Consider the following 25,542-nt stretch of genomic DNA (forward strand, 5'->3'; position numbering starts at 1 on the left):
ACCACTGAGTCACCTGGGAAGCCCAGATAAAGTGAGACTTTGCTATAATATATATAACATTTTCCCACTGTAGAAAAAGGCAGAATGAATTTTGGTCCCTTTTTCTAGACTACTGATTGCAGGAGTTCTCTGAAAACTAGAACAAAAAGAAAAGCAATACCTTATTTACATTTTACAATACTATGTCCACCTGAAATTGTTGTTAAGGGGTTGTTTTCATCCCTCTCTACTCTATCATGAACTGATGGGTTTGACTGCATTTTAAGAGCCCACAAGTTGAGAAACATCTTTTAATTCCTAATGCCTGGTCATGACATCTCATTGAAAAACATTTTGCTTCTTTGTTGTTTGGACAGTGAAGATAAATCAGGCTCAGAATCTAAGAGGAAAATTCTTCTGGGCTATCAGAAGAATCAAAGTTGCATTCATATAAATTTAGATAAATGAGTAAGACCGGCAAGTGGGAAATGTAAAGTTCTCATCAAAGGATACCTATATGTCAGTTATCATCATTACAACATATTTTAAATATACAAACCATGAATAGATTAACATTTAAAAGGATATAAAATTTAACTAAAATGTGATCAACCTCTTTTGCAATATATTTCAGACATACAGTGGCTAATATTAGCATGCACAGCATTTTGGTTTTAGCTTTTAACCTTACAGATTTTTTCCTCTTCTCATAAAAATAATTTATCTTGACATCTTTTAAAATTGTATTGAAGTATAGTTGATATATAATGTTAATTTCTGCGGTACAGCAAAGTGACTCAGTTATACATAGATATAATTTTTCATATTCTTTTCCATTATGGTTTATAACAGGATATTGAATGTAGTTCCCTGTGCTATACAGTAGGACATTGTTGTTTCAGATGTTATTTTAAAATAAAATATAGGTATTTACATATACACACACATGAATACAAAATGATATGTAATTTCAAATACTATGTGTGCTATATGCATATGAAAGTATATATTTTTCTTCACACAAATGTGTTTCCATAGCAGTACACAAGAAGTGTTTTCATTTTAACAACTGCAAAGTAGGCCACAGTATGTGTAACTGAACCCTTTTCTAAGAAATGAAACTCTACAAATAAATATTATAAATTTTCCTATGCTTTCTTATAATGCTCAGTTAATATCCCTCCATAAACTTCAGTTTTGCACATATATATATAAGGCTTATATGTGAGTTAACTTCAAAAGTAGACTTGCTTTTTGCAGGTTAACTTGTGTTACTGACAAACTTCTCATTGTGATTATACCATTTTACATTCTCACAGCAGTACGAGAATGTGTTTCTGCTACCATTTTCCCATTTTAATTCAGTTTTTTTTTCCTCGCCTCACCCCCTTTAACTTGCAGTTCTTTTATTCTAATGCTCGACTTGCACCCAACCTGAAGAAGTAATCCAAAAACATCCTTTTCTATTTGATTCCAAGCTTAATGAGGGCTCCTAACCTATGATAACTACATTAATTTTAGCCTATCTGTCTTACAAATAGGGCAAAAGTATAATATTAGTTTGTAGACTCAGCAAAATAAAATTTCAGTCACAGACATGTAAGTTGACAACATGATCTAGCATTCCTATTTGAAGGTTAGTTGAGCTTCAGAAAAATCTTTTGAGACTTTTCTGGTGGTCCAGTGGTTAAGAATGTACCTTGCAATGCAGGGGACATAGATTCAATCCCTAGTCGGGGAACTAGGATCCCACGTGTCAGAGCAACTAACCTGCAGAGCCTCAACTACTGAACCTGCATGTGCCACAACCTGAAGGCCCATGAGCCACAACTAAGGAGCCCACACTACAAAGAAGGATCCCACATGATGCAATGAAGATCCCATGTGCCACAACTAAGGCCCAACGCAGCCAAATTTAAAAAAAATTTTTTCTCAGTGTAGATGCTGACAACTCATGGAATAGCAGTAAAAATGAGTAGGCAGCTTTTTTCTCAGCTAGCAGCAATGGAGGAGTCCTGCCTCAGAGTTCTGGAGATATCTGAATACACACCTAGATACCAGACAGGTGAGACTGACCATAGTCTATGAGTCGAGTATCCTCAAGTCCTAGGGGAGATGGACACGACAGGTCACAGGGTGGTGTCACTCAGGAGCACAGTAAAACAACAGGAGTGGTGGAAGACAGGAGTTCTGCTAACAAGATGTTAGTAGATGAGGTGCTTGCTCCCTGGTTGCTGTGGAAGGATGTGATTGGCTTCTTTGATTAACTTTGTGACTGACAGGGAGATACACCCCAACAGGCTGAAGGCCAGGAAGGGTACAGATGGTTTGGCAGATATGGGAACTAACCAGCTGAAAGCCTTTCCCACTGGGTGGTAGGCATATCTGGTGAGAAGAGGGGAACTCATGGTTAGACTGTTGAGCCCTGTGAGGTTCAACGATGTTAAGATACCACATGAACGTTTTAGGCCTTACACTACAAGAGAAGGGAGAAAGCACGTGAAATATTTGCCCTCTTGTGATTTTATTACAAAAATTTTGGTAAAATTATCTAAGATATTTTGGGGAAAAAACATAAAGGAGAATCAAATCCTGCATAATACAGTTCTTATATTAAAACGAGTATGAACATTTCAAAATGTTTGTTACAAGGATTCTTGGATGTACATTTTATTTTTTTGATATACATTTTAATGTCCTACTACTCAGTATATAATATCTTCTGCCTTTGGCACTAAGTATCATAATAAAACAATTTCCACAGTATATTTTAAAAACTTTTATTTTCTATTAGAATATAGTTTATTTATAATCTACAATATATTTTTTTTAAAAACCCTTATACAACTTAACAGAAAAGCAAACAACCCAATTTAAAAATGAGGAGAGGCTCTGAATAGACATTTTTCCAAAGCAGACAAACAAATGGCCAACAAGTACAGGAAAAGATGCTCGACATCGCTAACCATCAGGGAGATACAAATCAAAATTACAATAAAATATCACCTCATACCTGTAAGAATGGTTATTACCAAAAAAAAAAAAAAAACAACAAGAAATAACAAATATTGGCAAGAACGTGGAGAAAAGGGAGCCCTTATGTACTGCTGGTGTATGTGTGTGTTAGTTGCTCAGTAGTGTCCGACTCTTTGCAACCCCATGGACTGTAGCCCGCTAGGCTCCTTTGTCCGTGAGACTGTCCAGGTAAGAACACTGGACTGGGTAGCCATCCCCTTCTCCAGGGGATCTTGCCAACCCAGGGATCGAACCCGGGTCTCCCGCACTGCAGGCAGATTCTTTACCATCTGAGAGCCACCAGGGAAGCAATACACTGCTGGAGAGATGTCAACTAGTTCAGATATTATGAAAAACAGTATGGAGATTTCTCAGAAAATTAAAACTAGAAACTACCATCTAACCCAACAGTTCCACTTCTTGGTATTTACCCAAAGGAACCAAAATCACTATTTTGAAAATATATCTACACTCCAGTGTTCAATGCAGCATTTTTTAGAGACATGGAAACAAGACATCATCAAGAGATTTTTTTTTAAGGTGGCAGGTATACAATTGAATATTATCCAATAATAAAAAGAAGGAAATCCTGCCATTTGTGACAACATGGATGGATGAGGGCATTATACTAAGTGAAGTCAGACAGAGAAAGACATATACTCATATGGTATGACCTCATTTATATGTTGACTCTGGAAAAAAAAAATCAAAAACCAAAAGATGGAACGGAAGTCACAGATACAGAAGAAACATCAGAAGAAACTAATGACTGCCAGAGGCAGTGGCTGAAACGTGTGAAGAAGGCCAAAAGCCACAAATTTCCAACTATAAAGTAAATAACTCATGGGGATGTAATATACAGAATGGTGATTATAATTCATATTACTTGATTTGAAAGTTGCTAAGAGAGATTTTTTTTTTAACCAGTCATCTTTAATTGGGTGTTAATTCTCCATGAGGCTATGCAAGGATTCAGGGGTGCCTGGCAAAGGTGATGGTCAGGAATGCAGAATGTGCCCTCTTCAGTGGTACTCGCTTGGCTGCTCTTGTTCTGAAGTTAGAAAGGCAAAATGGTCAATTTCTTCAAAAGTATGGTGAAAACACAGGATGACGGGGAGGGCAGCAGGCTAAGATCACATGAAATCATCCTGAGAATTCCTTTCAGGAGATGACCCACAACCTGTTTGAGGAATTAGGAGCTAATCTGCCACCTAGGGAGCCTCTTCCTTCCCTGAAGGAACACTCACTCAGAAAAACAGCACCCAAGAGCCCATCCTTCATTGCTCTGGGTGCCAGACTGGCAAGGGGCTGGATGCAGCCAGAAACGGTCCATGAAACCCAGTCAGTGACCACCACTGACACAGGTCCTGACCAGGTGTCTCCTATCAGACACACTCCCCTCAAGTCTCAGAAACAGCCATGCTTTTCCAGAGACTACAGATACTGGATTGTAGCACTCAACCTATTTCCTTATTCACAATGGCTGCTAGGAAGATACGGAGGAGGCAATGGCACCCCATTCCAGTACTCTTGCCTGGAAAATCCCATGGACTGAGGAGCCTGGTAGACTGTAGCCCATGGGGTCGCTAAGAGTCAGACACGACTGAGCGACTTCACTTTCACTTTTCACTTTCATGCATTGGAGAAGGAAATGGCAACCCACTCCAGTGTTCTTGCCTGGAGAATCCCAGGGACGGGGGAGCCTGGTGGGCTGCCATCTATGGGGTCGCACAGAGTCGGACACAACTGAAGCAACTTAGCCGCAGCAGCAGCTAGGAAGATAAAGCCAAGTTTTCTACCAGCCTTTGCCTGCGGTAACTTAGAGAAAGCTGCCTAAGTATTTACCAAGTATTTTTTACTAAGTATTTACCCCAGCCTCATCTCATTTTCCTGTCTTTGCCACAGTTTTCTCACTTATGGGCTATATTCTGATAAGTCCTTTCAATTCTTCAGCTGTCGGTAGAATGATGGACTTCTTAATTTGACAGAAAACCAATACCACCCTGTCACAGGAAACCCCACCAAAGGCAAAACAACGCAAGAGACTTACTAAGTTCCTTGTAAGAACAGCAAGAGTTGGTCAGGATGTAAGCCGCCAGCACCATAGAAAGCCCAGCGACACTCCCTTTCTTCATGTTTAACTTGTTATAATACTGGCAATAACCTGCAAACAGGAGAGGAAGTCACTTCTCTGAGGGCACATTCTACGCATTCTAATATGAGAGGACAACGCTGAGGAAAGGCCTCAGGGCAGGAGGAAATAGGACACAAAAAACTGTCATAGAGTGGCCAAAATTATTTAAAAAAAAACAAAAAACACAGAAGGAAGAGGGCCCCTGAGGAGGCTGGCGACCATGCAGGCCCCCAAAGGATGAGGACATGGGTTCCACGGGATTGATCTGACTAGCCATGCACTTTAAAATGCACAGGTCTGAAGGACACCCCATATCAAATATCCATCTCAGTTGTTTTCTCTGACAGGGAGAGGAGCATCATAGATTGATGTTCCCTATGTTTCAAACTCATTTTCCTCAAGTCTTCAGACATTTCTTTAATGATGGAGGCAGTGGTACTGATTCCCAGCAATACAAAAACATTTCCTTGTCCAAAATGCCCCAGAGCCCGCCTTGGATAGGACCCATCAAACATGGAAATTCAGGAGATAACAATTTCGCCCTGTCCGTCTCCACATAACTTACTAGTCTAAGAAAGCTTTTACTGGCCAAACTCATTCAGGGCAAAAAGAGACCTGAAGACCCAGAGACTTGCTTTTATTTACACATAAGGTTCTGACCTCTTTGAAACGCTCCAGCAATGCCTTTAGGGATGAAATCTTGCATTAGTATCCAGTTTGGCAGCTCCCTTAATTTGACATTCAGGAGTTTCTTTTTCTTCAGGAGTAAAACTGACGCCATCTTGGAGTCCTGGCAGTCTGTTCCTAAGAGGGAGATCTTAAAAGTTCTCATTACAAGAAAACAAAAAATTATTAATTATGAACAATGATCCATGTTAACTAGACTTATGGTGTTGATTGTTTCACACTGTATAAAAGAAATGAATCATTATGCTGTACACTTGAAACTGATAAAATGGTATATGTTAATTCTATCTCAATTATAAAAAAAAAGAAAATAAACAAATGGATTAAAAATGGGCACAACACCTGGAAACCTTGCCAAAGATATACAGATGGCAAATAAGCACGTTTACCATAATATGTCGTTTGTTGTTGTTTAGTAGTTAAGTCATATCCAATTCTTTTGTGTCCTCATGGACTATGTAGCCTGCCAGGCTCCCCCGTCCATAGGATTTTCCAGGCAAGAATACTGGAGTGGGTTGCCATTTTCTCCTCCAGGGGACCTTCCCGACCCAGGGATCAAACCCACATCTCCTGCATTGGCAGGCGGATTCTTTACCACTGAGCCACCAGGAACACCCATCATATGTCATTGAAAAAAGAAAGTGAAGTTGCTCAGTCGTGTCCGACTCTTTGCAACCCCATGGACTAATGTAGCCCACTAGGCTCCTCCGTCCATGGGATTCTCCAGGCAAGAATACTGGAGTGGGTTGCCATTTCCTTCTCCAGGGGGTCTTCCTGACCCAGAGATTGAACCCAGGTCTCCCGCATTGCAGGCAGATGCTTTAACCTCTGAGCCACCAGGTAGGGAATTACAAATTAAAATATGGAAATACCACTACACACTTACTACAATGGTCAAATTCCAAAATACTGAAAACATCAAAAGCTGGTGAGGAAGTGGAGCACCAGGAACTCTCATTCTATGCTAATGGGAATAGAAAATGCTACAACTATTTTGGAATACAGTTTGAGGTTTCTTACAAAACTAAACATATTCTTCACATACAGTCCAGCAATTGTACTCCTTTGTATTTACTCAAAGTAGTTGAAAACACACAAAAATGTGCACATGAATACATGCTTTAATCCTAACTGCCTGAACTTGGAAGCAACCAAGATGTCCTTCAATAGGTGAATGGTAAATATACTGTAAAACATCCAGATAATGCAATATTATACAGCACTAAGTAGAAATGGGGCTTCCCAGGTGGTGCTGATGGTAAAGAACCCACCTGCCAATGCAGGAGACATAAAAGATGTGGGTCTGATCCCTGGGTTGGAAAGATCCCCGGAGAAGGGCATGGCAACCCACTCCAGTATTCTTGCCTGGAGAATCTCATGGAGAGGGGAGCCTGGCAGGCTACATTCCATGGGTTCGCAAAGACTTGGACACAACTGAAGCGACTTAGCACAGACAAGTAGAAATGATCTGTCACATCATAAAAAGACACGTAGGAACCTTAAAGGCATATTGCTAAATCAAAGAATCCAAGTGTTAAAAGCCATGTACTGTAACGATTCCAACTGGGAGGCATTCTGGAAAAGGAAAAACCATGGACACAATAAAAAAATTAGTGGTTGCCAAGGGAGACAGATAAGTAGGGGAAGCACAAAGGATTTTGAAGGCAGTGAATATCCTCTGTATATTATATTTGTGTATCTACACACACACACACACACATTAAACTTTGGTATTATATGTATACCTTTATTCAGATCAACAGAATGTGCAATACCAACAGTGAACCCTAGGGTAAGCTATGGACTTAAGGTGATTATGATGTGTCAGTTTAGGTTCATCCTTGGTAAAATATGTACCATTCTATTGAAGGATGCTGATAATGGGGCAAGCTATGCATGTGTGGGGCAGTGAGTATATGGGAAATCTCTGTACCTCCCTCTCAAATTTGTTCTAAAACTTAAACTGCTTTAAAAAATAAAGTTATACAAAATAAAAAAGAATAATCAATGTGGTTTGTTTCCATTTTTGGAACTTACCAAAAGAATGGTGTAGGTATCCTGGTTACTATCTTCAGCTTCACTAGATGTTGCTGTATCTCCCCCAATGTAAATAGACTATTCACAGTCCACAAATGTATCATAATTCAAAAACATCACTTTCTTTTAACAGTTAAGGACATCCCTGGTGGCTCAGATGGTAAATAATCTGCCTGCCATGCAGGAGACTGGCTTTGATCTCTGGGTTGGGAAGATTCCCTGGAGAAGGGAATGGCTATCCACTCCAGTATTTTAAAAATATCACTTAATTTTAAGTTAATACTGTCAAATTTTAAAATGAGCCTTCTGGTGTGTGTGTGATGATGACTGAGTATTAATTTGCCCAGGTTCTCCTTTTACTTTTTTTTCCCCCTAATTGTGCCCCATGTTAGGATTTGTGACTATAGCAAGGGTAGGAGGCTGCCTCTCAAAATTCAACAACTTAGTATTTCAAGCACACAGGCCACCAGTATGGTCACGGCTCGGATCTACTTCTCAAGACCTCACAACCTAACCATCTTGATTCCATTTGAGATATGCTCTTTCCTCAATATGAGTGGACAATCTAAACTTATTGTGAGGGAGCACCAAGTCCTCACTCTCCCTAATCATGGAAATCAGGTAGTTCCAACTTATGGCTGCTACTGCATCCTCATTACATTATAAAACTGAAACAGAGAGTTCGAGTTTGTTTTCTTTTTTGTTCAAAGTGACTAAGTATAGTGGATATTTCCTGGTCTGTTGCTAAGCCCAGGAGTTTCTTCATTAATGGGAGGAACTGAAGGACAACTTCAATAATTCATCCTTTTATTACCATCACATACATGGAATTCATTAAAGATGCTAATGAGGAGACTGGGTGACATTAAAACTATAGAGAATGTAGGCACTGTATCAACTGAAAAGAAAGAAGCTACAGAAGGTAATTATGAAAGCTTCTTCCAGCATTCATCGGGTTTCTCACAACATGAGTATTCTGATGTTTTTGAGGCTTGCAATGCATGTAAAAGCCTTCTTGCATTCGTAATCTTCAAAGGGTTTCTTACAACTATGAGTAGTTTGATGCCTGATGAATCTTCCATGCAGACCAAAGGTCTTCCCACATTCCTTACATTCATAAGGTCTCTCATCACTGTGAACTCCATAAAGTACAGTAAGTTGATAGCTGTAACTAAAAGCTTTGCAACATTTTTGACACACAAAAGGTGTTTTCACCAGTATGAATTCTCTCACATATAACAAGGTATGAGGCAGTGTGAAAGGCCTTCCCATATTCCTTACATTATCAGGGTTTCTCACCAGTATGAATCCTCTGTGAAGGGTTGAACTGACACTAAAGGAATTACCATACATGTTACATTTATAAGATTTCTCACCAGTATGAATACTATGATGTTGATTAAGTCTCTCACACCTTCTAAAGACCTTCCCACATTTCTTCCATTCATAGAGTCTTCTTACTAGTATGAATTCTCAGGTGTGGTTAAAAGTTTGAAATGTAATGGTACCTCATTGTGGTTTTGATTTGCACTGTTGGTGGGAATGCAAACTAGTACAGACACTATGGAGAACAGTGTGGAGATTCCTTAAAAAACTGGAAATAGAACTGCCATATGACCCAGCAATCCCACTGCTGGGCATACACGCCGAGGAAACCAGATCTGAAAGAGACACGTGCACCCCAATGTCCATCACAGCACTGTTTATAATAGCTAGGACATGGAAGCAACCTAGATGGCCGTCAGCAGATGAATGGATAAGGAAGCTGTGGTACATATACACCATGGAATATAACTCAGCCGTTAAAAAGAATTCATTTGAATCAGTTCTAATGAGATGGATGAAACTGGAGCCCATTATACAGAGTGAAGTAAGCCAGAAAGATAAAGAACATTACAGCATACTAACACATATATATGGAATTTAGAAAGATGGTAATGATAACCCTATATGCAAAACAGAAAAAGAGACACAGATGTACAGAACAGACTTTGGGACTCTGTGGGAGAAGGCGAGGGTGGGATGTTTCGAGAGAACAGCATGTATATTATCTATAGTGAAACAGATCACCAGCCCAGGTGGGATGCATGAGACAAGTGCTCGGGCCTGGTGCACTGGGAAGACCCAGAGGAATCGGGTGGAGAGGGAGGTGGGAGGGGGGATCGGGATGGGGAGTACATGTAACTCCATGGCTGATTCATGTCAATGTATGACAAAACCCACTGCAATGTTGTGAAGTAATTAGCCTCCAACTAATAAAAATAAATGAAAAAAAAAAGTTTGAAATGTACATAAAAGAGTTCCCACATTTGACACATTCAAAGGGTTTTGCACCACTGCGAATTCTATGATGCAATCTGAGTTGAAGCATCACTAAAAGCCTTACCACATTCCTTACATATACAGGATTTCTCACCAGTATGAACTCTTCCATGTTGAGCAAGGTTTGAGGCACAACAAAAAGCCTTCCCACATTCTTCATAGGGTTTCTCACCACCATGAATGATCTGATGCAGAAAAAGAGATGAATGTTTCCCAGATACAAATATTTTTCTATCACTGATTATTTTATAACTTGAATCCAAATCTAAAATAAATGAAAAAACAAAAATATTATCATTCCATGGTAAGAAAAATGTAATGTTCTACAGTATAATTAATAGAAATTTTAAAATCTGCCCCAGTAAAGATGGGTGAGAGAACAGTTGTAAAATTTGAAATACTGAAAGGACAGCTCAAAAAACAATGATTTTATGGAGTGAAGTGCTGGTTAAACAACCAGCTCTACACAGACACCTCTATTTTGTAGTGTTTACAGTGTTAATACTCCTACCATGGCCAATATAATTCAGTGAACACAGAGTTAGGAAGAGATGTGTATAGCTGGCCCTGGCATGACATTACTGCTTAGCCCTAACACATCACTCCCACATTAAATGTAGGTATATACAAATGTATAATAAGAAAAGATGAATATCTATGCCTGGTAACATTCTGTATCTGATATTCTGCAGTTATGATGCCCTAAAAGTCACAAATGTCTCCCTCACTGTAGTTCATTCCCTCTTATGCACAGCCATGTCTTCTTTTCAGATGATACTGAGCTGTTATTTACTTAACTCCTCTTGAGATTTCACATCCATTTTATCCATTTTATTCCTTCCTATCTTTGTAAAGGTCTGGTCCAGCTTTCCCTTTTAACCCAGGCCAACCATTCTTCTCATCCCCAGAAGAGACGTCAATGAGTTTTCAGACATGCACCAGGTATAAACACCACTTTAATAGAATGCTGACTCTTTGAAGCAAAACAGGTGGACCTGAATTATATAAAGTTGTCAATAGCAAAAATAGCAAGAACTACAAGAAAAAGAACTGGAACAAGGGGACTGCAGGATAATAATCTATATTTTATACAAAGCGATAGTTTGAACAAAATCACAAGTGCCAAATTACATGACTCAAAGCAAAAAGTATCATCTTGTAACTACAGTCTGTTTTGTGTACAAAACTGAAATAATCTATACAACACTTCCAGAATACAGGAACAAAAGATATTAATAACATAAAAAAAACTATGAGCCCTTCCATGTAGAAATGGAAATGTCCTCTACATAATAAACACTAGGACAATATGGAAATTAAAAAACTGAAATGGAAAAATTCTACCAGGACTTCCCTGGTGGTCCAGAGGTTAAGAATCTGCCTGCCACTGCAGAGTTTGATCCCTGATCTGGTAAGATTCCACATGCCTCAGGGCAAGCAAGCCCGCGTGCCACAACTACTGAGCTTGTGCTCTGGAGCCCATGTTCTGCAACAAGAGAAACCTGCAATGAGAAGCCCAAGCACTGCAACTAGAAGAAAGTCCATGGGCAGCAACGAAGACACAGCATAGCCAAAAATAAATAAAAATTTTAAAAAATCCTATCAAGTCACAATAGAAAAAAATAACTGCTTTTCATAATCATGGACATTCATTACAAACACTGAGGGAATTCAGAGACTTAAGTATTTATTTCAATAAAAATGAAAGAAAAATTGGAAAAGTTCCCTGGTGACTTAGTGGTTAGGTTTCAATCCTTGGCTGGGGAACTGGGATCCTGTAAGTCATGCAGTGTGGCAAAAAACAGAAAAAGAAAAGGAGAGAGGAAGGGAGGAAGGAAAGAAGGAAGAAAAATATTTTAGAATCAACAAATAATGTAGGATCCAATATTTAGGAAATAAATAGTAAACTATTGGAAACTTAAAAACAGATTGTGATGAATTGGGAAACAAAACAGCATTAACTAATAAACTGAAGAGCTGGTATTTAGAAATATCATAAAGTAAAATATTGAAGGTGTTAGTCACTCAGTTGTGGCCAACTCTTTGTGACCCCTTGGACTGTGGCCTACCAGGTTCCTCTGTCCATGGCATGCTCTAGGCAAGAATACTGGAGTGGGTAGCCATTCCCTTCTCCAGGAGATCTTCCTGACCCAGGGATCGAACTTGGGTCTGCTGTACTGCAGGCAGATTCTTTACTGTCTGAGCCACCACAGAAGCCCAAACCAATCAAAAATTATAAAAAGAAATAATGAAAATTAAAAGAGGAAAATCAAAAACATAAAGGAATTTATTTAAATTTCAAGAAGAATTTCCTGGCAGTTCAGTGGCTAGGACTTGGTTCTTTCACTGCTGAGGGCCTGGGTTCAATCCCTGATCAGGGAACTAAGATTCCCCACAAGTCACACAGTGCTGCCAAAAAACAAAACAAACAAACCCCCCCCCCAAAGAAAGCAAACAAATAAAATAAATTACAAGAGTACTACATAATGGTATAACTGAATGCTAATGAATAGACATATTCATCACGATTGATCAGAGAAGAGAAAGCTAAATGGATTTCTTGCCTATATTGTAATGACTGAATATACAGTGCCAAAGGATGAGTATAGGATAGCTGGACAAAGGCACAATTCAAGAAGGGCACTGGAAGAGCAAGCTTAGAAATCTTAAGCCAAAAAAGAGGGAAGCATTCAAAGGTTTATAGTGATGTGACTGGACAAAACTATGAAAATAGTACCATTAAAACGTTTAGGATTTGAAGATAGAAACACAAATTAAAGATAAATACTAAGGGATTTACTCAGGCCACTAGTTAAGTAAATTATCGTGGGAGCTGGTTAAACACTCTCTGTGAGACTGTTACTTAGGGTGGTGCACAGTTGGGCAAGAAGCTTGGATGTGAAGTGAGGGGAGCAAGGACCTTTAAACAAGAATTTTAGAAAATCAGTTGGAAGCCATGAAGATAGACTAGAACTTGAACTAACATCACATGTTCTCCAAGACTCCAGCTTTGACAGTGGGGGAATTCTGCAGAGGCTGGCACCTTTCTTCATGGAGCTAGAGACTTGATATGTCCCAAGATGTATAGCAGCTGCAAGAGGAGGTCTAGCAAAGACAGGAGAAACTAGATTCAGCTTTCGACTCAAGGCAACATAGTTAGCCAGTTGTTGAGTGAAAAAATGTATGACTGTAAGACAATGTCCTGGCCTGCATTCATTTCAAACATAAGAATATGGTTTCTGCTTCATTTTTATCTTGCCAATCTTTAGTGGTCTGGCTTAACTCAGAATTCTACAGAAAAAGGAAAACAGAAATATTTCATGTCGGTTATGTTAACATGAGAAAACCCTACCAAGAGAGCAGCCAGAAGTACCTTGTTACAATGTAAAGGCAACTCCCCAAGGTTTACAGAGGATGGAAGAGCAAAAGCAACACTGTTCAGGAATTAAACAAAAACTATGACAACTATAGCATAAAAGTTATGTAAAAGAATGGAACTGGACTATTATAAGTGAAAGTGAAGTTGCTCAGTCATGTTTGACTCTTTGTGACCTCCTGGACTGTAGTCTGCCAGGCTCCTCCATCCGTGGGATTTTCCAGGCAAGAGTACTGGAGTGGGTTGCCATTTCCTTCTCCAGGGGCTCTTCCCGACCCAGGCATTGAACCTGGGTCTCCTGCATTGCGGGCAGACGCTTTACCATCTGAGCCACCAGGAAAGCTTCTATTATAAGGGCCTTACATATACTATGTAATACTGTCTGAAGGTAGTCTGTGATAGGTTAAGGATGCCTATTGTAAGGACTAGAACAAACATTACCCAAAGGCACATTTTCAGTAAATAAACAGTGGAGATAAAATGAAATATTAGAATATATTTAGAATATATTTATTAGATATATATTAGAATATATTTAGAAATATTAGAATATTTTAATATTCTAATGAGATTTAAATATTTTAAAAATTTTTAAACATTAAAAAAAATAAATGTTAAATATAAAAAAATATTAAAATGAGCCAAAACAAGTAGAGGAAACAAAGAACAATAGCAAGATGTAAATTTCAACTCAACTACATCTATATCACTGGATATAAATGTGCTAAATACTCCAATAAAAAGATCCAGATTGTTAAAACCAACAAAACCAACCAATAACCAAGAAAACAAAACAAAAACTGAAGACTGGGTTAGTGCTATTTTAATTATAAAGATGTTAACATATAAAAGTTAAAAAGTGGTAAAAGATATTTCTCTACACAATAACATGATGTAGAAGATAGAATGGCTGGACAAGTATCAAATTATGGGAAATGATCACTTAAGATGCTGAAAAGAAAATAAAGAAATATGAAAACTTTATATCCTTCAGTCTAATTCATTGGCAGTTATTCATAACTTTCCCTGATAATTCCTTTTTATTTCCTAAGGTGGGAAGAACTGTACCGTTTCATTCCAGATATTAGTGACTTGGATCTTTTCTTTTTACTGGTCACTCAATCCAAAGTTTGTCATTTTTTTTTTAATCTTTCAAAGAATAAACTTTCAGGCTAAGTTTCTGTATTTTTAATGTATTTATTCTGTGTTTCATTATTCTCCCTTCTTATCATTATTTCTTTTCTCCAACATACTTTGTGTTTATTTTACCCTTCTTTTCCTTGTTTATAGGTAGGTTAAGAAATATTAGAGACTTCCTTCTTCTTTTTTTTTTTTATTAATTTGCTTTTCGCTGTGCTGAGTCTTCATTGCTGCGTGGGCTTTTCTCTAGTTGCAGCAGGCGATACTCCCCAGCTACTGTGTGCTGGCTTAGTTGCCCCGCAGCATATGGGATTTTCCCAGACCAGGGATTGAACTGGCAACCCCTGCATTGCAGGGCAAACTTCCAACCACTGGACCACCAGGGAAGCCCCTCCTTCTTCTTTCATATAGGCATTTATAGCTTCAAATTCTCTCTTAACATCACTGCAGTTCGGTGCATCCCATAAATTTTGATATGTTGCATGTTCATTATCACTTGTCACAAAGAACTAATTTTCTTTTCATTTCTTCTCTGACCCATTGCTTTTTTAAGGGTTGTGTTGTTTAACTTCCACATACAGTTAAATTTCCCAAAAATCCTTCCAAAGGTTATGCATTTTTCATTTGACCCAACTGTGGTCAAAAAACATGTTCTACAATCGAAGAGAATGTTCCCTGTGTACAAAATGTGCATTCTGATGTTTTGGGGAGAAGTATTCCACAGAATTGTGTTAGGCCTACTCGGTTTATAATACTGTTCAAGTATTCTTTCTCCATAGTGATTTTCTATCCAGTTGTTCCATTGGTTATTTTTTAACGCTATTGATTTACTGAATTTCTGGCTGTGTCGGATTAATTGCGGCACAAAGAAACTTCATTACAGCATTTGTGCCTCTCCCTAGTGGTGGCTTAGCTGCCCCTCAGCATGTGGGAATCTTACTGCCCTAACCAGGGATCAAACCTGCATCCCCTGCATTGGCAGGCAGATTCGTAACCAATGGACCACCAGAAGTTCCTTCATTCATTATTAAAACCAGTTTACTGTTGTCTCCATCAATTATAGTTCAATTTTCTATACTTTTACTGTTTGATTCCATCACTTTTTTTCCTTCATACATTTTGGGACTTGTTTCTCAGGTAACATACATTTATAATGGTTATATTCTCTTGGAGGGGTTGGCCCTTTTATGATAAAATGTCCTTCTTCTTTCTCCCTATTACCAAGTTTTGCCTTAAACTCTATTTTCTTTAGTGTTTGTGTAATATATATAATCCGACTCTTTCATTTTAAAGTTTATCTTGTCTGAAATTAGTAGAACCACTTCTGCATTCTTTGTACTATTTGAATATTCTGATTGTTTGCATCATTTAATTTTACTTATTTGGGCCTTTGACTATAAAATATTTTTGTGGTGAATAGCATATACTAAGAAGTTTTCTCTTTAAAATCCATTCTGCCACATTTTGTGTTTAATTGGAGTGTTCACTTCATTTTCATTTAATTAAATTACCGATAGAATATACATCTGATTTGCTCCTGATTCTTTTCTACATATCTTATGTCTTTTTATTTCTCTATTTCTCCATTATTGGTTTCTTTTCTCTTTCATAGATATTTTCTAGAAACCAGTTAAATTCTCATACTTTTTCCTTCCCCAGTTTTAAAATTTAAGTTATTTTCTTATGTTTCCCCTTGTGATTATAATTAATTATTAACAATTTAAATTAGATTTATTACAACTGAATTACAATAGTATACAAATGCTGCACTCCCATATAGCTCCATTCCTTCTCCAGAGCCAAGATAACTGAAACACTTAAATAAAAGAGACAGCTTTAAAACCACAAATCTGGAAACTAAAATGAAAGTCTTGGTCCTAAATCATGACTCTTTGCTCATGCTTGAGAAAAACAAATGAATGACAAAAAGGCCTAAGGTCAAATCCCACACAAGAATGCAGAAGAGAAAACAGACTAAATGACGATCATATAGACAACAGAAATACAACTCAAATAAGTGCCATCAAACCAGACTAACACTATGCTATTTGATAATGAGGTACAAGAAAGGAAGTACTTAGAAACATAAAACAACATGAAGAGAAATAGCAAAGCTCACAAACAACAGAGCTCAAGAATAAAGTAGAAATTAAAGAGAAAATGATTTTAGAATACCAAAATAGAAAGAAAGAGGATAAACTCAACCTGCTACGTTAAGACAACATTAAAACAAAAGGAAATAAAAGTAAGAGATGAAAGTGAATAGCTCATCACATTCTATTTATTTAACCTGGATTTCTATATAAATCTTAACATTAATACAAAGGTTGAAATCTCTTTTAAAAGGTAATGATATAAAAACTTATGTGAGAACATGACCCCTAATCACTTTTAGAAAACAATCCTAATTTCTTCATAATGAAACTCAAAATCTCATAGGACCTGATTCTTCTTAACACACTGACCTAGTAGTATCTTGTTAGTCACACCTCACTAATTCAGCTACATTTCTACCAGCTTCTATTACTTTGTTTTCATGTATATTTTACATCATCCTTTCTATATTACAATGTCCATGATTAGAGGAACATTATCTGTTGATTCAGTATTACTTAGTTAACTGTGCTAAGCATAGCGCCAGGCTCAGAGTACTCAAATACCTGCTAGATATAGAATGATGTACTTTTAGGCAACAGAGCCACATATACAACTCTACATACGAAAGAGGATCTGCAAAGTAACTGAATCCAAAATAGACGTAAAAGGTTGACTCTGTGGAAGGATGGCAACTCTCACTAAATTGGGGACAAAAATAGGAGTATAAAATGGCAAGTGGTTAATGAGGTGAACATATATCTCACTAGATATTTTATGCCAAAATATCCTCGCTACATCACAAGCTTTTTCTCCACTTACATATGAAAGAGGATCTGCAAAGTAACTGAATCCAAAATAGAGGTAAAGGGGTGACTCTGTGGAAGGATGGTAACTCTCACTAAATTGGGGGCAAAACTGGGAGTATAAAATGGCAAGTGGTTAATGAAGTGAACATAAAGCTCACTAGATATTTCATGCAAGATATCCTCTCTACATCACAAGCTTTTTCTCCACTAAGAAGTTAGCTTTTCCAAATGATGTTTCAGAGATGTGTTCAATGAGTGTTGATCACCTGGGCAATCACTTATACGGGTGGTTTCCCCCGCCTGGCTTGCTCATCATACTTACCTGTATTCCAGCTTCTTGCTTCTTTTCTCACAACCATCCAGGGGTTTCTTCCTTCCTCCAATAACTCAATTATGTCTGGCTTAGAAATGGAATGGCCTGCTTACAAAGAAAAGAAATGTGACAGAATATAGACACAAACTTTAAAAGTCAAAATGAAAATTAAAATTGTAATAAACAAAAGGCAGAAATCATACTGAATATGATTTTTGAGAAGAGTCAGAGAATTAAAGAATAAGAGATCAGTTAGGGAGGGCAAAAGTTTTTGTTTTGTTGTTTATTAAAAATTTAAACTCCTTTGTCCTCTTAACTTTTGAGAGTAAGCATAATATAGTGGAAGACACGGAATCTAGAGCCTGGCATCAATTCCTGTGTATGACACTTTCCAACCATATACGACCTTGTATATGTCATTGAAGCTGAATGTTTCTCATTACAGAAGCTCTTTACATGAGAGCAGTTCAGACCACTTTATCAAGCTAGTGTCCCAATAACTGAATCATATAACATAACTGAGGACCACAGCAATTCTGAGCAGAAATGAATAAGAAACCTGGATCCTTTCACAATGATTACATAATCAAAGGAAGAAAAGTCTAAGGTAGCCCCTTGGTCCTTAAGGAAGAGAGGAAAATACAAGGAGAACCAAAGGGAGTTGTGAAGGTCACTGATGGATAGAGAAGATGAAAGTGTTTTAACAGAGTTGCCACTTCCAGTGTGATAAAGGTCAAACCACTTTTGGGGGGTGGGGAGAGGGAAAACAAATTTAATCAGTTTCTTAAAAGGCAGTCCTAAAAATCACAGTGGAAAAAACATATAACCCACAGAGTAGATTCTAACTGAGGCTAATAAACATACCCAGTGAGACCAAGTTACTATGGTTCTCCATCATCACATCGCGATACAATTTCTTCTAAAGTGAGTTGAGAAATTCCCACTCATGCGGAAAGAACTCTATGACCACATCCCTGAATGTTACTGGTCCCTGGAATGGCAAACCTATGGATTACTCTGGAAAATCCAGAAAAATATATGGAAAACAGAAGTAGATAAAATGAAACCATGCATTACAACAATAAAGTAATTTGGTGAGAAATGTGGATGTCAAATCTTACCATAAACATTATCGTGTGCTTCAAATAAGCAAATAGATTTTATCATAAGACATATTTTATGGATCTATATTATAGATCTTATAATATAGATTCTATTAGGCATAAACATTTATATGTTAGTTTACACAATATTTGTAAGGCCTTCCCCAATACTAGGATTCTGTGTTTACCTACTCCTTACAATATTCTTTTTCACTGTCATCTACCATGTCTCATCGAACATTTTTCATATTCTGAGTGTGGAAGATAACCTCAAGGATGGTAATCAGTGACTTCAACATCCTGGCATTTATGCCCTGCATAATCCCCTACCTTTGAGGATGGCATAAACCTACTGACATACTTATTTCTAACAAACAGAATTAGCAAAAGTGAACAAATGACACTTCCAATATCAGAATATAAAAGACTGTACTTTCCAAACTGTTCTCCTTCTCTTGATTTCCCACTTGCTCTGTAGTGAGGTACTCTAAGCAGAAGTCCACATGACAATAAATCTAGAGCAGTCTCCAGCTAAAGACTATTGAGGAAGGAAGGCTCCCAGATCAACAGCCTAAAGGGAATTAGATCCTATCAACAACCATCCAAGTAAGCTTGGAAGCAGATCCACTCCATTTAAGCCCTACAGTGACCACATCTCATGGACAGACCAATAGAACAATTGTCTCTGTCTCACCAGAGGACACAACAGACATGAAATGCATAAACCTTGACTTCAAGTAACTTGTCTGCTTTCCCATCCTTTGGTGTCTTTAATAAAAGAATAGGCACATGGGAGATGTGGAGTAATCTGGCCAATAATGACAATGAACAGTAATTAGCTCAGAGTGGGCCATGGAGGGAGGAAGCTGGGTAATGTGGCACACACTTTATGGGAAGAAAAGAACTAAGATGTAGGCTAATGAAGTTTCCTCCTTGGGTAGGAAACTTCACAAAAATTAAGGACAGTACTTACATGATGTGAAAAACACACACAAATTTCAACTGTGAAAGAACATCAACATACCTGGGCCATGGTTTTAGACCTGCAAGAGCTGATCGGTCCTCAGGGTTCCTTTATCAGAAAAACAGAGTCCAGAAAACCACACCTGGAAAAGAGAAAGACCTTGAGACCAGCTGTGCTTTAGTGCTGTGTTTCCCCACTGGATTTAAGTTATTATTATCATTATGTCCTTCATTCCAAGTTCCAAACTGCTATCCATCATAGTTATTTAGGGAAGTTAGGATTCTGGACAAATCCATTTCATCCCCCAATTCCCAGAGTCCGCAGCTGCACAAAGGCATAGACCAGAGGCATTTCTGTACTGAAGCCAGACCCAGACACTTCAGCATGAAGTTTTCTGGCCAACGTATCATTTTGTTCAGGTGAATATGCACCTAAGATTGAGCAACTCATCTGTTGTGAGAAGATATTCCTTCTTCCATATTTAACATTTTAACTTTAAGACTAAAAAGAGGTCATATCATCCCAAACAGAACCTCTTTAGTGGCTTAGAAATTGGTTAGTTTGTCAAGATATTGGAAATGGACAAGAATGTTCCACATTTTGAATGTAGCAAAGCTCACTCACTAAATATATGACACACCATTATTATACTAGAAAACAAAGTAGTCATTAATATTACCTTGTGAAGAATATTGAAGGACATGGAAAATATTCCAGATACAATGTCAATAGAAAACCCTGGTTGGCCAATATTTCTTTTCTATAAAACACATGAATATATTAATAATACATGGAAAGACTAGCAGAGAGGTAGTCATAAAACTAAGATACTGCATACCTCATGGCATGGCAAAAAAAAAAAAAAAAGGAAGTTTTTAAGAAAAACTTTAGGAACCCCTTAAAAGAATGATTTCCAGACAACCTAAACTAAAAATATAAAATGTCTCACAGTAGGCAAAAGGTTCAATGTGTTACTGTTACTCGAAAACTGGGTTCACTTCTTGGTAGATGTCAAACCAATAGACACAACTAAGCCAAACCACCGGAGAAGGATTTATTACTTGCAGCAAGTAAAGAGAACACTGAGGATCTTTCCCAAGTGAAGTGAAGTCACTCAGTCATGTCCGACTCTTTGAGACCCCATGGACTGTAGCCTACCAGGCTCCTCCGTCCATGGGATTTTCCAAGCAAGAATACTGGAATGGGTTGCCATTTCCTTCTCCAGGAGATCTTCCTGACCCAGGGATTGAACCCAGGTCTCCCGCATTGTAGGCAAACGCTTTACCTTCTGAGGCACCGGGGAAGTCCATTGGATCTTTCCCAAAGGGTACCCCAAACAGCAAAAGTAGGGATGTTTTAAGCTAAGGGTACATGCCTATTCATGAGCGAGCTTGAGCAGAGAATTTAGCATAGGATTCAGACAAAGGTCTACAGAGTTCAAGTTTTAGTTGAAGTCACTAGAGGTAAACATCATCATCTCATTCTCCAGCTGGATGGGGCCTTAGTTTTTTGCTAGTTCAGGCTTCCCTGGTGGTTCATTCCCTGGGTCCAGAAGATCCCCAGGAAAAGGAAATGACAACCCACTCCAGTATTCTTGCCTGGAGAATTTCATAGACAGAGGAGCCTGGCGGGCTAGAGTCCATGGGGTCGCAAAGAGTCCATGATCAACCAACTAACACACACTTTAGTTCTTTGCAGATGTATTGTTCTGTATACTCCTAGAGGAATGGCATGCTGCCCCAAGGCTGCACTGTGTTTTTCTTCACTGCTTTTCCCTTGTATATGCATTCTCTCCCTTCACTGATTACCCACTGTTTGAATCTGCCCTTTGGAACTCTGGGAAGGTCAAGGATCCTGAATGAAGCCTGTTTCCTACAAATAAGAAAATGGGACACAGAAACAATTTGGACCCCACAGGTACTGCTTGGAACACCCCACAGGGTACACTCTCAGTTTCATTATGGCTGGCTACACGGTAACATAACCCAGGGATTGACTCTCCTGCATTGGCAGGCGGGTTCCTTACCACTGCATCATCTGGGAATCCCTGGCAACAAGAGAAGCCACCACAAGGTGAAACCTGCCCATGCAACGAAGAGAAGCCCCTGCTCATCACAACTGTGCCAAGCCAATAAATAAATAAATAAATAATTTTTAAAAAAAGAAAGCCCTTCCCTCTACTACTTGCAAGCACTGATATAAAGAAATCCAAATTGGGCCATAATTGGGTCAGATTACATCTTCAAAATTAGAGTTGGAGTCTCTGTCCTTTATTTGATCAATTCAGTTCTACAGCAACAAAACCACCTGGAAATGTACATAGATGAAAACAGCAAACATATATCAAAAGTTTGAAAGTCTGTATTTCTGGGCAGTGGGGTACTGCATTATGCCAACTCTGTTCTCCATGAGTTCCTTAGATAATGAAATTTTTGGAAACAATCCTGCCTTAATTCCATTGTCATAACAAGAACATAAAAATATTTCAACATATTAAAATATTCAAAAGTGTCATCACTGGAAAAGGATACATTTTCTTCATTAGAAAAAATTCTGTAACTATAACCATGGCATGAAAACTCAGTGTGATTAAAGCATTTACTGTTTGTGAACATTTTTTAGCTGTGCAGCATCTGTATAATTAGACACATTTCACTATGCAATTGTTAATGGAAAGGGAAATTTCTTTGCAGATTTAATGAAAATAGATATTCAGAAGATACTCAGTAACTGGGGCCACATGCCTTTGATCTTTCCATGAATAATCAATTAAATTATCTCTTGGGATATGATTTTTGCAAAAGGTTCCACAAAGTTCTATCTTTTCAAATGGGATGGATATATAATTGAAAAATTTCTGGAGAACTATTATCTTTAAGTATGCATACGGTTTAACATTAGATAACACCATTTTTCCTTGTATTGACTAATTCTCTACAAAGGTAAATTTTATTATCTGCCTAATACTTAATCCTAGATGTCTCATGATATTCTTAACCACTTACATAATCTTGGCCAATAATTTTCTGCAAAACCATTACGAGGTACAACAACTTTTCATTTCAGATCCAAAGCCCATGTTAAATAATTTGGGTTATGTACACCCATGGCGGCTTCCCCGTTAGCTCTGCAGATAAAGGATCCACCTGCAAGAGACACAAGATACACAGATTCAATTCCTGGGTCAGGAAGATCACCTGGAGGCGGAAATGGCAACCCACTCCAGCATTCTTGCCTGAAGAATCTCCTCCAAGACAGAGGAGCCCGGTGGGCTACAGTCCAAAGGGTCGCAAAGAGCTGGACACGACTGAGCCATTAAGCACACACAGGAGGAACCTGAGAGAAAGGCAAATTTACCAAATACATACTGCCATGCTCTATACAATTTCAAAAGGTGTGTGTTGCACCTTAATCCTATAAAAAACAGACCCAAAAAAGCTGCTAGTTAACAACTCCTGTCTTGGAATACTTGAATTCTGGCTCACCTTCTTAATTTGCAAGCACACATCACAACTGAGTTCATATTTCTGTTCCTTTGGATCTGCAGAATCCTAAAGAGGAATGACCGTGAATCGTCATATATGGAGAGTTTACGCTTCCCACTCCAAGGTTACACGCTCCGTGATCTCTTATAAAATAAAATCCGAATGATTTACGGTGGCTGGAATCTCTTACGTTTGCTCACTGCACATTCTAGAGGTCAGAGTTCAGGATTTCTTAAACACTTCCATGAACCCCTAGAGAACTCCCAGGGGCACTCCTTCAGGAAGGAATCCCCTTATTAGAGTCTATCGCGCTCATCTCAAGGGCAAGTTCTGATTTAACTTCCTACCCTAACAGCGACTCTCTTTTTTCCTGAAAACCTTCATCCAGGCTCAGAATTTGACCTCCCTCTTGTAGCCACTTCTTCGTGGTAGCCGCACGTGGCTGTGAGGGGGGCGAAGGAAGCCAACAGTGAGCCTAGAGCCACCGGTCACGCACACACTCAAGACAGAACCACAGCAACCCACGCTCACGTAAAAAACGTGCATCTTATGTCCCCAACACGCAAGGATATCCGCGCACCTCTTCCGGTCTCGAAAAATCGTCCACCGCCGTCAACAACCCCTGGTCCCCCAACGCGGCCCTTTGCACCAAGCATGGCCTCTCACAACCATTCACCCTTTCCGACTTCCTCTCAGGGCTGCAACCACCCTCCCCGCAGCTCAAAGGCCCACAGCCCAGAGGAGAGGGGAGGACTCGCGCAGCGGCGCTCGGCGTCCACACTTTGAACGCCTCCCCTGACCCCACTCTCACCGCCACTCACTGTCCCTCGTAGGCTCGGGCTCCCTTTTCACAGTCGTTTCCATGGCGACCTACTGGTTTCTCGCTTGAATGGATGCCATTCACAAGGCTTCAAGGAGCAAGGAAAGAACCCGAGGTGGAAGTCACCTGCTTCATCGCTGGAGGTGCCAGTTCAAAGCGGCCGCCCAACCCAGCCCCAGACACTTCTGGGCGTGACGCCCGGACTGCGCGTGCGCAGCCCAAGTCCCGGAATGGCTGGAGGCCACAAGGGATGGGGTGGGTGCTCTCAAGGTCTGCCCGGAGGTGGTGAGTGCGATTGTTATCGCACTGATTGCAGTAGTAAATTACGGTAAGGCGACTGCGAGGCTGTTGTTTTCCGAGTTCTCAGGCTTCCCTGATAGCTCAGTTGGTAAAGAATCTGCCTGCAGTGCAGGAAACCAGGATTGGATTCTGGGTCGGGGAGATCCGCTGGAGAAGGGATAGGCCACTCACTCCAGTATTCTGGCCTAGAGATTTCCATGGACTGTATAGTCCACAGGGTGGCAAAGAGTCACACACGACTGAGTGACTTTCACTTTAACTTTCAGGCCTTCATGTGAGGGGTCTGCCTTGTTCAATCAGTAATGTGACACCAAGCGTCATTGAGTGCAAGCTCCTGAAGATGGGTTCATGATCCAGTCAAATTGTGTGTGTGTGTGTGTGTATGTGTGTGTGTGTTATGGGTGTGCGGGTGAACATATATTATTGTTGCTGGAAGGGAGAGCCCTTCCAGGGCCCAAGAGTGGGCTCTTGTGTAACACTCGGAAATGAATTGTCCTAGGTGACACACGTGCTGCAAAGCAAGAGACTATATTGGGAAGAGGGGCCCCAGGCATAGAGCTGGAGTGGAGGTGGTGTTCAGTCGCTAAGTTCTGTCTGAGCTTTGAGACCCCCGTGGACTGCAGCACACCAGGCGTCCCTGTCCGTCACCATCTGCCAGAGTTTGCTCAAACTCATGTCCTTTGAGTCGGTGATGCCATCCAACCATCTTATCCTCTGTCATCCCCTTCTCCTCCTACCGTCAATCTTTCTGAGCATCAGTGTCTTTTCCAATGAGTCAGCTCTTGGCATCAGGTAGCCAAAGTATTGGAGCTTCACCTTCAGCATCAGTCCTTCCAATGAGCTGGAGAGTAAGAGAACCCAAGAGGACTGCTCTGCTGTGTAGCTCCCAGTCTTGGGTTTTATGGTAATGTGGTTAGTTTCCGGATTGTCTCTGGCTAGTCATTCTGACTTGGTCTTTCCTAAT

General features: G+C 39.3%; 1 long non-coding RNA gene across 1 annotated transcript; it reads right to left on the bottom strand.

The window, feature by feature from the left end:
- Nucleotides 1–10,295: 10,295 nt before the first annotated feature.
- LOC122421485 lies at nt 10,296–24,448 on the bottom strand. Its single transcript, XR_006263500.1, has 5 exons — nt 24,270–24,448; nt 22,979–23,119; nt 20,034–20,115; nt 17,916–18,011; nt 10,296–10,359 (listed from the first exon to the last, which is right to left on the bottom strand). It is a non-coding gene; the product is annotated as an uncharacterized LOC122421485 (long non-coding RNA).
- Between the last annotated feature and the right edge of the window lie 1,094 nt (nt 24,449–25,542).

The sequence above is a fragment of the Cervus canadensis genome, chromosome 18, assembly GCF_019320065.1.
Source record: "Cervus canadensis isolate Bull #8, Minnesota chromosome 18, ASM1932006v1, whole genome shotgun sequence".
Lineage (NCBI taxonomy): Eukaryota > Metazoa > Chordata > Mammalia > Artiodactyla > Cervidae > Cervus > Cervus canadensis.